The sequence below is a fragment of the Nomascus leucogenys genome, chromosome 25 (genome assembly GCF_006542625.1).
Source record: "Nomascus leucogenys isolate Asia chromosome 25, Asia_NLE_v1, whole genome shotgun sequence".
In the NCBI taxonomy this organism is placed as follows: domain Eukaryota; kingdom Metazoa; phylum Chordata; class Mammalia; order Primates; family Hylobatidae; genus Nomascus; species Nomascus leucogenys.
Window position 1 is genome coordinate 20,790,733 of NC_044405.1, and position 13,919 is coordinate 20,804,651.

The 13,919-nt window shown below is 40.6% G+C and overlaps 1 long non-coding RNA gene across 1 annotated transcript in view; it reads right to left on the bottom strand.

The window, feature by feature from the left end:
* Positions 1-2,008: 2,008 nt before the first annotated feature.
* LOC105738721 overlaps positions 2,009-13,919 on the bottom strand; it is a 31,069-nt gene continuing 19,158 nt past the window's right edge. The window contains exon 3 of the long non-coding RNA XR_001114566.1: positions 2,009-5,398. This is a non-coding gene — a long non-coding RNA (uncharacterized LOC105738721). The remainder of the gene's footprint in view (positions 5,399-13,919) is intronic.

Here is a 13,919-nt window from a genome sequence, read left to right on the forward strand (position 1 = left end):
TCTCTACTAAAAATACAAAAAAAATTAGCCAGGCATGTTGGCGGGCGCCTGTAGTCCCAGCTACTCAGAGAGGCTGAGGCAGGAGAATGGCGTGAACCCAGGAGGCGGAGCTTGCAGTGAGCCAAGATCATGCCACTGCACTCCAGCCTGGGTGACAGAGCAAGACTCCGTCTCAAAAAAAAAAAAAAAAAAAAGAATCCCTGAGTTCATCATTTTATTTCATCACTTTGTCCAGCGAACTTCAGAGCAACCAACCAGCTTCATTATGTTCTTTGGTTCTCCACATATGATCAAATGCATTATGTATAGAGTCACTAAACTCCTTGCATCTCATGAGTGATAAATCAGGAGTGTCAGATGCATTTATTTTGCATAATTCTCTAAGCAGTTCACACCAAGGACTATCAGTGTTCTCCATACTATTATAAGTAGAGTCCTTACCATTTTTTAGTCTAATCATATTAAGCAGTCAGCTCCAGAAACCCCAAAACCAACAAAAGAACTCCATCATTAACATTCTTTTCCTCTAGAACCACTCCTGGTGCCAAAATCTGTATTAGTCAGCGTTTTAGTCAGGGTTCTCTAGAGGGACAAAACTAATGGAATATATATATATATATATATATATATATATATATATATATATATGGAGTTTATTAAATATTAGCTCACATGATCACAAGGTCCCACAATAGACCATCTGCAGGCTGAGGAGCAAGGAGAGCCAGTCTGAGTTCCAAAACTGAAGAACTTGGAGTATGATGTTTGAGGGCAGGAAGCATCCAGCACAGGAAAAAGATGTAGTCTGGAAGACTAGGCCAGCCTCTCTTTTCACATTTTTCTGCCTGTTGTATTCTAGCCACGCTGGCAGCTGATTAAATGGTACCCATGCAGATTAAGGGTGGGTCTACCTTTCCCAGCCCACTGACTCAAATGTTAATCTCCTTTGGCAACACCCTCACTGACATACCCAGGATCAATGCTTTGTATCCTTCAATCCAATCAAGTTGACAGGCAGTACTAATCATCACAACTTTCATTAGTTTTCCCTAGGAATTTCCTAGTTACTTTTCCACAAATTTTCAGTCCTGGAAGCCCAATTCTTCTTTCCTTTGTCCAGGTACTTCTTCACAATTTATTACTCTTTGTTAAAATGGTATATAAGCCCCAGAGTCTAACCACTTCTTTGTGTTGTCAACTCCTGTGCACACAAAAATGTTAACATCAATAAAATGTATATGCCATTTTCCCTATTAATCTGTCTTTTGTCAGTTTAATTTCTATGCCGCAGTTACTAAACCTAAAATGGTAGAGGGAAAAGTGGTTTTTTCCCTCCTCTACACATCACACAGGGTTGTAAAATATGTTCAAGTTAATTTAATCTGTTTTAAGGTTTAATGAGACTGGTTTTATTTTAGAGCACAATGAACTTTGGAACTCTTTCCTCTCAGTTGCCTAGATGCAGGTATGACACATCTGAGAAATTATCCAGGAATTAGCTTTATCACAAGAAGAAAAAGTCAACCACCCATGATTGTTGCATTCCCAGAAACCAGGGGTGCATCTTAGAATTTCTACACCTCTGACTTGGCAAAAGCCTCAGCTTCATGAATAGTTGCAGGAGGTAAGTTGATGCAATGGGATGCTGGGCAGGTCTCCCAAACCCAAATCTCCCGCTTCCTCGTGTTCCCTGTAATTTCCATAATAGAAGACAACAGTTTTCATTTCAAAATTATTGATAGCAATCACAAAACAATACCCGTGAGAAAGGTTACACTAACAATCCCACGTTCAGTTTTCAATGGTTAAGAGACATCTTTTCCAGCAAAAGATGCGGATGAGACTGAAAAGGATATCACAGATGGAGGAGAAAAACACTTAAAATGGGGTTTAGCCATGATAGAAATAAATTTCACCTACTTCTGAGCTTGACAGGCCAACCCCTACTAGGCTTCATCCATCGACCCAAAGCAGCTACTCGGATGTTACTTTCCAAGCATTGTTGTTATTTTTTTTTTTTTGTAAAAACAAAACAAAACAAAAAAAAACACCTGAGTTCATCATTTATTTAATTTTTTTGGTAAAACAATTCATTTACTTCTTGCCTTCAAAGAGCTTTTCAACTGGAGGAGGATGTAAAGAAAAATGCATAATTATGTTGAGTAGAAACATAAATATATTCTAGCAATTTACAGTCCTTTAGAGCCTGAAGTTTAGAAATACATACATTTCAACACATATTCCAAAAATACTTCTGCGAAGAGGCAGCCCTCTCCTACCAACAGCTACTAAAAGAGTCCACCATAATGTCTAGATATAAAAATACATAATCATACAATTAGTGAAAACCTATTTTTCATTGTGTAAAATTTCAAATATCTATCAAGGTTGGTTCTATCATTGGTGTGCTTGAATTGGAGGGTGAGCAAGGCTCCTATGTTGCACCTGGGAATGCACCTCTTAAATCTCTTAATATGTTATCCTTCTCTTTAATTTTCTTAAAATTTCTTTGTTGAAAAACCTAGAGCATATTTTCTACATTTTGCATGTTGCTGACTGTTATCCCCATGGTGATTCTTGATAGATTTATTTTTCCGTTGTGTTTTCTACAGCCCTAGTAGTTAGACCTAGAGGCTGGCAAAGATTTAGCTTAGAAGGTTTGAGTGATAATATATCAGGAGATGTGCTGTGTCCTTCCCATTGCATCCAACTGGAGACACATAATATCTGTTTCTCTCTCTTTTTGTGATATTGGCATTGACCACTGGGAGTAGGTGATGCTAGCTTCATCCAAAGGTTCCCTTCAGCATTTTGTCTAACAGTTTTAGCAGTCATTGATAATCCTTGCCTAGACTCATTGTTTCATTAGTGGTTACAAAGTGGTGGTATTCTAACTCCTTCTAATGCCTCCTTTGTTTATAAATTCTTTTGAAAAAGAAAAAGTTTATCTCCTCAACTATTTTGGTTATCCCAAGGTACAGAGCTTTCTGGAAATTGGGGATAAATGCTTGATTCTTTACCTTTATTTGCCAGTTTTCAGAACAATGAGTTGGTTCCTGGCATCCTACAAGGGGAGTTCAAAGCTTTTAAAATATCACTATAAATGCTTGGATTTTGACATACCCTCTATGTTTCAATACATTGTGGATATTATTCTTTGTCTGTTTGTGTTAAAATAGGATCTTTCTGCTGTTGCCCAGGCTGGAGTACAGTGCTGCAATCATAACTCACTGCAGCCTCGACTTCTTGGGCTCAAGTGATTCTCCCACCTCAGCCTCCTGAGTAGCTGGGACTATAGGCGTGCACCACCATACCCAGCTAATTTTTCATTTTTTATTTTTTGTAGAGACAGGGTATCACTATGTTGTCCAGGCTGGTCTTGAACTCCTGGATATTGTTCTTTTTAGATCCATCTTTGAATATAGTTTTTTCATCTTTGGCCAGTAGGAGGCTTTACCTGTTAGGTCCTGTGTGTTTTGAGTCTTTTTCCATTGCCTAAGCTTTCTTTGAAGGCTTCCTTGCTTTCTGGTATGACAAGATGTTACCAGCTCATCTTGAACATTTCTTGCCCCAGGCTGGAATTAACCTTTTTTTTTTTTTTTTCTCAAGGACCCCTGGTTCCTTTCAATAAAAAAGGCATTTGGATACGAAAGCATGGATGCTTGGGAGCTCCTTGTTCTTGGGGGGGTTAATCATCGGTTCTAGACCTTTTCAGTGGACATATCCAGAAAATGTTTTTAAATAGAAATACATCAGGAGTTTATACCAATATTTACAATTTAAGTGAAGAGCTACAGATTTTTAAATGTAGTGTCTTTGATTTTCTATTTAATTATCTTAAGTCAAAAAACTTGATTTCTTATGACATAAATATAATTATTTTGTGCTTTTCCTGGTTAATGTAAGAAAAAAAAATTTAAAAATCCATACCAACATATTATTAACAATATAACTACTGAAGCAATAGTTATATTTTGTTGCAGTTCTTTTCGTCCTGAGGACGTATCCCAGTGCAGATATACAACCAAATAGACAAGAGTGTAAATCACTTCAAATAATTCCTTTCTATGTGATTAATACTCCGACTGATTTATTTCATTTTGTTTTTGAATTAAGGGATTTTTTTGTTTTATAATTTTGTCAAATATTTGTATATTTTCAAATGAACAAAACAAAGCAAATTCAGGAAAACCTCATTTCCAAATCTGTTGCTTTCACTGTTTCCTCCCTCCTCTAATTAATCACTTTTATTAATTTGTTGTTTACTATCCTACTGTCATTGAATGTGTTAAATATTAAATACACACTCACTTTTCTTAGGCAAAAGGTAGCATAATACACATTCTAATTTTCGTCTTGCTTTTTGCACTTAAGAATCTATTCTAAAGATTACCGCTTGGCAGTATATAAGTTAGTCTTTTATCTCTTTTAGTAGCTACATAGTAGTTCATTGTGTAGATGTAGCATAGTTTATTCCATTAGTCCCCTCCTGGTGAATATTTGGGCTATTGCCAGCCAGTGCCACAATAAATAGGCTTTTGCATTTTTTTCTCATATTTGGTAGTCTATCTTTGGGATAGATTCCTAGAAGTGGGATTGCTTGGTTAAAAGATAAATAGAGCTATCATGTTGCTGAAATCCCCGCCTAGTGGCTGTACCACTTTGCATTTCCACCAACAATACATAAGAATGTGTGTTTTCCCAAGAGAATATTTTCAAATTTCAAAGTATTCAATTAGAACACCCACCAAGAAAGATCTTTATTAGGAGAATCAAAATAAAGCTATTGATACTTAAAATACACCTAATAACAACAATTTTTAAAGCTTTTGACAGGTGCTTTTCATACATACAGACCTAAGAATTTGACTTAGAAATAACAGAGAAGTTGTACTGAAAAGATAGAACTAGAGAGAGGAGACCCAGTGGAAGAACTGAAAAGTAGAGAGTCATTGGCTTAAAGAGTTGAAAAATAGATCCTTATCTCAGCCCTGCTGTGAGCTAGGTGTGTAATCTACACGAAATTGCCTGCCACTCTGGGTTTCAGTTCCCTCTGATGCATAAGCAGGAGGTGAGGTTTCTTACCTCACCCTGCTGTCAGTTGCCTTCCAGATCTCTCATCTGCGTGCCTGCATGCAGAAGGCGAAAGGAATGCTACAGGAAGCCATCAGACCAGGGTGGGAAAAACTGGGGGAAGCCCCGCTTCCACATTAGACCAAAATCAAATCAGAAGCCCAGACACTCCTAAGCTGGGTGTTGTTTGCAAAACATTGTTCTCCTGGGACCTGGGACCAAGGGTGGGCAGAGGGTGGAGTCTTCAACATTTACCAAGTTCCTGTTTTATGCTGGGCATGCTGTAGCTGCCCGGCATTTGTCAACTTGCTATTGTCCCTGTAATCTGTTTTGCCAATAAAGACACATGGTCTCAGAGAGATTAAGTGGTTTGTCCCAAATCACACAGCTGGCAGCAGAGCTGGGGTGAAAGTCTTATTGCTTTGTACCTGTGAGCCCTACACTGCTGCAGAAATACTACAAAGAATCAGTTCTCTCCTAGACGACAGAGGCCATGTACTGAACACAATTAGTTAAACCCAGTGTAAAACTGGAGCCTTCTGGGCATGATAGAGAACTTCCAGCTGTCTTTGAACTGTGTCCCAAGAAAGCTGTCAAATGACTCACTGCCTGATAAGGAATTAGAAAACCATAAAATAATCCTGTCAATCTATTCACTAAAGCTAGAAGTTCATTTGTTACCAAACTCCTGGCCAAGCAAAATGGTGTCAAAAGGGAAATTAACACTTAATTGATCCATAACTATGCAGAAAGCATTATGTTGGGTGATTTACAGATGCTACTTAATTTAATTTCATAATATTCCAAGAAAATAAGGGTCATCTTTCCATTTTACAGATGAAGCAACTGAAGCTCAGAGAGATAAACTAAATGCTGTAAGTTCTCGCATTTAGTAGTGGTGGGACTACAATTTTACCATGTTACTTTGTGATTTCAAAGCCCACTCTCAATTCCCCAAGTTGTATTAAGCCAATGTGACAGGACCGAAGGAGCCCGGCAGTGGACAAAGAGCAGGATTTTTTCTTCTCTGGTTTTCTCGGTAACCAGCTATGTGCACATCACATAAAGACTTCAGCGTTCAGTTAATTTTTGTCAAGATCTCTTGAATAAGGTCACAGCCCACATTCTTAGCACGGCCACTCTGCCCTATGGCCACCATGGCCTATATGACCTCATCCCTGCCTACCCAATAGAAGTCACTCCCACCTACCACACCCTAGCTCCCCTGGACCCACTGAGCTCCTTCAGAGCATTACTTCATCACACCTTGGAGGCTTTGGGTACACTGTTCCTTCTGCCTAGCACCCAGTCCTCCTTCTCCCTCTCCCACTCCATCCCTTGGGTAACTCTTATCTATCCTTCAAGGATGAGTTTAGCCATGTTTTCCTCAAAAAAGTTCCTGATCATTCAACCCCATAAGATCACTCTGCTATTTGCCTCCCTAGTATCATAGCCTCCTTTCCCTTTTTTAAATAGCATTTGTTACTTTTAACATGACTTCTTCGTCGTATTTTCTATTGCAAAGTTCATCTTCCTTGTAAGTTCTATGATGGTGACAAACACACTATCTGTCTCATTCACTGATCTTTCCCCAGGGTCACACACAGCATCTGGCTCCATAAACACATGCTCCCGACTCCGTCCCTCCTGCTTGCCCCTTCCTGTAGCCTGGACAGAAGACTTGGGATTCTTCCAGGAGAGATGCTCTAGAGTGGACAGACTTCATCTATCATTGGCATTTTTTAAAAGACTTGATTAGAAACCAAAGTAACAAGTATGATTAAATGATGGAAATGCTAGATGTTAAAAACCAAGGTTAGAACTCCAGGTTGTGTCTTGTGACCTCAGTTGCCCATGAGTTTGGCAAATTGCAAAACCACGCATAGGAAGGGTTATTGCCTCAACTGTTGTTTTGGATCAGTTTAGTCAGACATGCATATGGCAGAATTTTTTTTTTTTTTTTGAGATGGAGTCTCGCTTTGTTGCCCAGGCTGGAGTGCAGTAGTGTGATCTCAGCTCACTGCAACCTCTACCTCCTGGTTTCAAGTGATTCTCTTACCTCAGCCTCCCAAATAGCTGACACTGTAGGCACGTGCCACCATGTCCAGCTAATTTTTGTATTTTTAGTAGAGATGTGGTTTCACCATGTTGGCCAGGGTGATCTCAAACTCCTGACCTCAAGTGATCCATCCACCTGGGCCTACCAAATTACTGGGATTACAGGCATAAGCCACTGTGCCCAGCCCAGAAATTTAACATCAGGTATACGTCATCAATTATAAAGCCCTGAGTATGGAGAATTCATCTTTTGCAGAAGGTTCCCCTGTGGCCAATTTACTAGAAAAATACAAAGAAACCACACCAGGAACCAGGAGGTAACACTATCAGCAACATCTTTGCATAAGACAATTTCTCCATCTAAACACACTCATTTTTATTTTTACTTAACTATAATTTGCTTGAAAAAATGCAAAATAATCTTCTGTGATAAATTATAAATACTTTTACTCAATATTACAATTAACCTATATTCCTGAACCCTAAACCATGGCACACTGTCTAAGTGCCTTGTACACACTATTTTGATAAACTCCCACAGTGACTTTAAGGATGGTACTGGTGTTTTCCTTGTAGACAGCCAGGAAAGGGAAGAACAGAGAGATCGAATACTGGTCCCACAAGGCATGGGCGGAATCCAAACCCAGGTGGGAAACTTCTGAGCCCACTAGGAATCCTTCCTGTTTGTAAGCTTGCTTTGTATTAAATGATCAAGCACAGACACACTTATCCTAAAATGGGGAGCACATGCCCTGCTTTTTGATTGAACTTGAATTCTCAGAAACATTATTTATGGGGGAAAAGTCTTACAAGTAAAGAAGTCAGCTGGCTCCTCAGTCCAAAAGCTACCTGGAGAAATCTTTTATTATTGTCCAATTAAGTTTGGCAAATTGCAAAACCACTCGTAGGAAGGGTTACTGCCTAAAATGTTGTTTTGGATCATTGTAATCATACATGCTTATGGTCGAAATTTAACATCAGGTATGTGTCATCAATTATAAGGCCATGAGTATAGAGAATTAATTGCATTTTTTATTGTGACAACATTTACCAAATTGACCATTTTTAAGCATTTACCAAGTCAATCATTTAGCATTCTATAGTTCAAAGGTGATGGGTGTTACATTTAAAGGAAAGATGACATAGTCAACGATGCCACTAGCATAAAGCATCTAATTTCTAGCCTCTCCACTTCCAGCTCTCTTCTTTCTGTTAGGCTGGAAGTAACTGCCATGATCTCACCACTAGAAGGGAAAAAGAGAAATCTACCCATCTATGATAGTGAAGAGAAAGCTCAAAGCAAGTGGATCTATGGCACTTGTACTCAGACTTGAGCAGACACCAGAATCCCATGGAGGGCTTGTAAACATCCAGATTGCAGGCCCACCCCCAGGGCTTGTAAAGATCCAGATTGCAGGCCCACCTCTAGGATCTGAGGTGGGGGGGCCCATGATTTTGCATTTCTAGCAAGTTCTCAGGTGATGCTGACACTGCTGGTGCAGGGACCACGCTTGAGAACCACCTACCCATGACACTGGTGCACAATGTTTCGAACTCATGCCAACAGCAGACAGGATGCATCTACCCACATCTATACCTGGCACACCTGCACCACACAGGAACACCACATACCTGCACAAGGTATCACAGGCATACCCATCACACACATACACACCCTTTTTTGCATGTGTATGCCAGAAACACACTATACATCTGCACCACTCATATGTAATACAAACTGGCATCATGCACACAAATACCACATGCCTACATTACACACTGTCGTGCACACACAGCTGCACCACACGTCTATAACTCACATCATACACATTCACCCCGTATGCAGACAGGCACTCACATATACACTGCACATAAACAGTACATACCTACACCAAACACTCCTCACGCCTGCTCCACACACTCACATGCATGCATACCCCCAATCTACACATCATATGCACTGTTCATCTGCACCACACATGCGCGCCACAGCTACACACACTCACCCTATTGCAGATTCCGAGCTACCTGCTGCTATCACCTTGCTCTTGAGACATTCCCTCAATCCTTCTCCTCCTTTCCCCCTGCCCTTTGGCCTCATCCTATTTTTCCTCCTGGGTGGCCCAAATACATTTCCCAAAGTGTCCATCCAAGAAGCCTCCCACATTGTAGGCATCTCTGTATTTTCTTCCCACCCCCATTTGACTTAGCTACTCTTTGTGAACCAAGTTCTTTATGTTCAACTTCAGTCCAAATACTTTCGTTTCAACTTAAATAAATGCAGCAAATAGTTACAGATCTTTTTCTGTGCAAAGCCTTAAACTAAGCATATTGAGGAGGAAAAGTGATGAACGAGATGATGCTGACATTCATTCATTCATTCATTCAATCAGTGTATTAGCTAGGTACTGGTGAGCCATGGCCAGCATAGGTAGGAGGTACTTGATAAGTTTCTTCCCAGAACTCTTTAGATTCCAGGGAGTGGGCAGCAGGGTCCTCTTCCCTCTTCTGAGGTGACTTCTGGCCCCTATTACAACTCCAGATGGTTCTCTGTGTATGGAAGAACCATCAATACCAGCAAACAAAAATTAACATTTTTATAATATTAACAATAATACTAGCAGCAAAAAAAAATGCCACCTTTTAGTGAGGATAGTATGGATATGTAGGGCGTATCTACATACTAAGATATGTAGCACTATGCACTACATATCTTAACTGGTAATTATTCCTCCAGATATTATCAATCCATTTTCCAGGTCAGAAAATAGAACCATGGGATGAATCTTGCAGGTGGAGAATGGGAGTTTCAATCCAGGTGACTGACACGAGCCAGCGGCTGCTTCCTTTCCATTTCAGCACATGCAGCCCCTTCTCCAAATTCAGACAGAGCTCCCTTGATTGTGCAATCCGAGGCAGCATCAATGCAACTCACAGAAATGGCGGACATCTCTGTCTCACCTGCTCCGTGTCTGTTATCAGGGAGAGCAGTGTCATAAGGTCAAAGGCATTAAAGGTAAAAGCAGGCATTCAAGACAAGCAGATGAAACCACAGTGGGACTTTATTTCTTTTTATCATTTGAAACAAAGCCTTAACTTAGAGTAAACAGGCTTTGGCAAAGAGATGACTTCCATCGTGCAAACCATGAATTCCATTCTTATGTTAGGATGGTCTCCCTGTTTTAATGGAGCCACATACCTTTGTGTGGCTGGTTACACAGTGGGTATCCAAGTAGTAAGGACTAATTTAATTTCTCCATGATTCAGGCTTGTCCAGACATTTGTCCTCAAGCTGTATTTGAGGGCAGCAAGCATAAAGAGTCTCTTGGCCAGAAGACACTCCCTCGTTCACCTCCCACTTGCCCTGTCTGCTGACCTCCAAGGAAATTCAGTCCTGCAGTTAACATCTGTGGTCCCATCAGCTGGGTTGAAGTAAAAGGTACTTAACGCACGCAGCTCGTTTTGCAAGGTTAGAAGGAATCAATAGGAAATGTGTTTAATGTGGTATCACTATCAGGACTCATCACACTTTTAAAAGTGAAATATCTACAGTGCTGTATAATCTTAGTCTCGCTGTAAAGAGAATGGGTTTAATGTGCTTTAAGATAGTTTTCATGCCTATTACAGATGCACACCCACAAAAAATGGGTGAGTGTTCTCTGGAATTTCACTATTACATATCTTCTTACGTATCTTTTTCTTTTCTTTTTTCCCTTTCTCCTTTTCTTCCTTTCAAGCATTCTCTTCTCTCTCTTTTCCCATCTCTCTCTTCTCTCTCTTTTTCCCTTGCTTCCTTCCCTCCTTTCTCCTCTCTTTCTTTGTTCTATCTTTCATTCTTCCCTTGAGTTTTAGGTGTCTAATTCCCTCCCATGGAAATTTGCCAGAATTTCAGCAAACCACCAAAATGAGCTAGCTAGGTGATTTCTCTTTGAGTTCCCCGGAGCACACAGGTCTCCTGTAAGACTGAGGCTTGAAAACTCTCTCATCAAGGAGAGGAGCTGAGTGGAACCCATAGCCTTATCACAAACCCGACTTTTCCATAAGCTTTCGTGAAATTATTCCAAAAGAGAAGCCTGTCTGAACAGAGCATAATTAAAGATAGCACATTGTTCTTTTGCTAAGTAGATTGCAAGGTAAAAAATCTTTGTTGATTTTCACACATCATACATAACGCTGGTGGAAAATTAGAAATAGTAAGGTCAAGAGTGTATTATGTGTTTGCGGGGCAATAAAGGTGCTCTTCAATTTCATAATGACCTGTGTAGGGAAATCACGGTCCATAACAAAGGGAAGTGTCAGAAGAGATGAAAGAAAGCAAACCTTGGTTAACCAGTCCCTATCAGCACTAGCACAAGGCAAACATATGGATATTCAGCTCTATGAGCATTTGTCTATGGCATTCTTAGTACATAGTTCTGATTTAAGAGTAACTCAGCAGTACAGTCTAATGCTATTCCCTCAGATGACTGTTTAGAGAAGTGACTCAACTGCTTGACTTGGAAACTTACTGATAACTACCACTGGTACAATTTTCAACCAAAATGGCTAAACTGGGAATTAACTTATATTGGTTTGCTAGAGCTGTCATAACAAGTACCACAAACTGGATGACTTCAACGACAGAAATATATATCATTTCTCTCACAGTTCTGGAACTCAGAAGGCCAAGATCAAGGTTGGTAAGGTTGGCTCCTCCCAAAGGACGTGAGGAAGAATCTGTTCCAGGCCTCCCCTAGCTTCTGGAAGCTTCAGGAACTCTTCAGTTTGTTACATTCTCCCCATGTCTTTACATCACCTTCTATTTGTGTGTGTCTGTCTCTGTGTCCAAATTTCCTCTTTTTTACTAGTTTTTCTTGTTTTGTGAGACAAACTCTCACTCTGTTGCCCAGACTGGAGTGCAGTGGTATGATCTCCACTCACTGCAACATCTGCCTCCTGGGTTCAAGCAATTATTGTGCCTCAGCCTCCTGAGCAGCTGGGATTACAGGTGTGTGCCACCATACCCAACTAATTTTGGTATTTTTAGTAGAGATGGAGTTTTGCCATGTTGGCCAGGCTGGTCTTGAACTCCTGGCCTCAAAGTGATCCACCCACTTCAGCCTCCCAAAGTGCTGGGATTACAGGCATGAGCCACTACACCTGGCTCAAATTTGCTGTTTTTTTTTTTATAAGGACACCAGTCATACTGGATTAGGACGCACCCTAATGACGTCATCTTAATTTGATCATCTACAAGGACCCTATTTCCAAATAAGGTCACATTCATAGGTGCTGGGGGTTAGGACTTCAAATATATATATATATTTTTCGAGATGGAGTTTCGCTCTTGTTGCCCAGGCTGGAATGCAATGGCGTGATCTCAGCTCACAGCAACCTCTGCCTCCCGGGTTCAAGCCATTCTCCTGCCTCAGCCTCCAGAGTAGCTGGGATTACAGGCATGCACCACCAAGCCCGGCTAATTTTGTATTTTTAGTAGAGACAGGGTTTCTCCACGTTGGTCAGGCTGGTCTCGAACTCCAGACCTCAGATGATCCTCCCACCTTGGCCTCCCGAAGTGCTGGGATTACAGGCATGAGCCACCACGCCCAGCCAGGACTTCAAATCTTTAGGGGGACACAATCCAATGCATAACAACAGGCATTCGTTTTCATATCCACATGTTCATCACTTAATTATTATCCTTACTGAGTTGTAAATGCACACTGTATGTCACTTTACATATTCACACCAAATTCTCTTTCATATGCCCTAAATACCTCTGAATAGAGGGGCTTACATGCCAAAAAGGAAATGAAATTTCACTTATTTTCCCTATTTGACCATCCAGAGAATGAGCCTTTCCAACGGCACAGGACAAAGATGCAACCCATGCCATATGGGAAGGGTTGAGGTCCCAGCCAATCCAAACAGAAGTGTCCATTGTGGAATGAGGGTACCCATTGTCATAGCCACTGTCCTTCCTCTAGGAATTCACCAAAAGTGAGGATGAGGCCTAACTAAGCTAGACTTGGTTATATGAAAGCAGTACTCTGTCTTTCAGGTAAGCGATAGAAACTAGTTCATGACATGGGTAAGCTACACATCAAATTGAGTCTTTTGGCAATATTATATAAAATCTGACACGACTTACGAGGTTGTCCATCCTGTCTCATTAATATCCAAATTACTAAATTTGTTTTGCTGATTTTCCTCCACATGTTTATAACATTAAATATGCAAAAAAGTACTTTTTTACTAATGCCCTTATACCAAGTTCTTCATAATTTATTTTTTTCTTTTTTGCGAGACAGTGTCTCACTCTGTCATACAGACTCTGTGATCCATCCATCCACTGCAGTGCTGCGATCTCAGCTCACTGCAACCTCCATCTCGGGGGTTCAAGAGATTCTCCAACCTCAGCCTCCTGAGTAGCTGAGACTACAGGCACGTGCCATCATGCCTGTCTAACTTGATGGGGTTTCATCATGTTGGCCAGGCTGGTCTTGAACTCCTGACCTCAAGTGATCCTCCCACTTCAGCTTCCCAAAGTGCTGGGATTACTGGTGTGAGCCACTGGGTCTGGCCAGTCTCCATGGTTTAAATATCATTTCAGTATCAGTGTCAAAAATTTGGTGAACATGTAAGTATCAAATAAGTCTACAAATCCTGTGATTATGGCCCCAGGAAGTAACAGCCGATTTCCCTTCAGAGAATCAGCATTTTGCCACTCCAGGCCACCACTTGAGGAATTGTATACCTAAAATATCACAGCTAGAGGTTAGGGCTTCCTTAACTTGATTAACCCAATT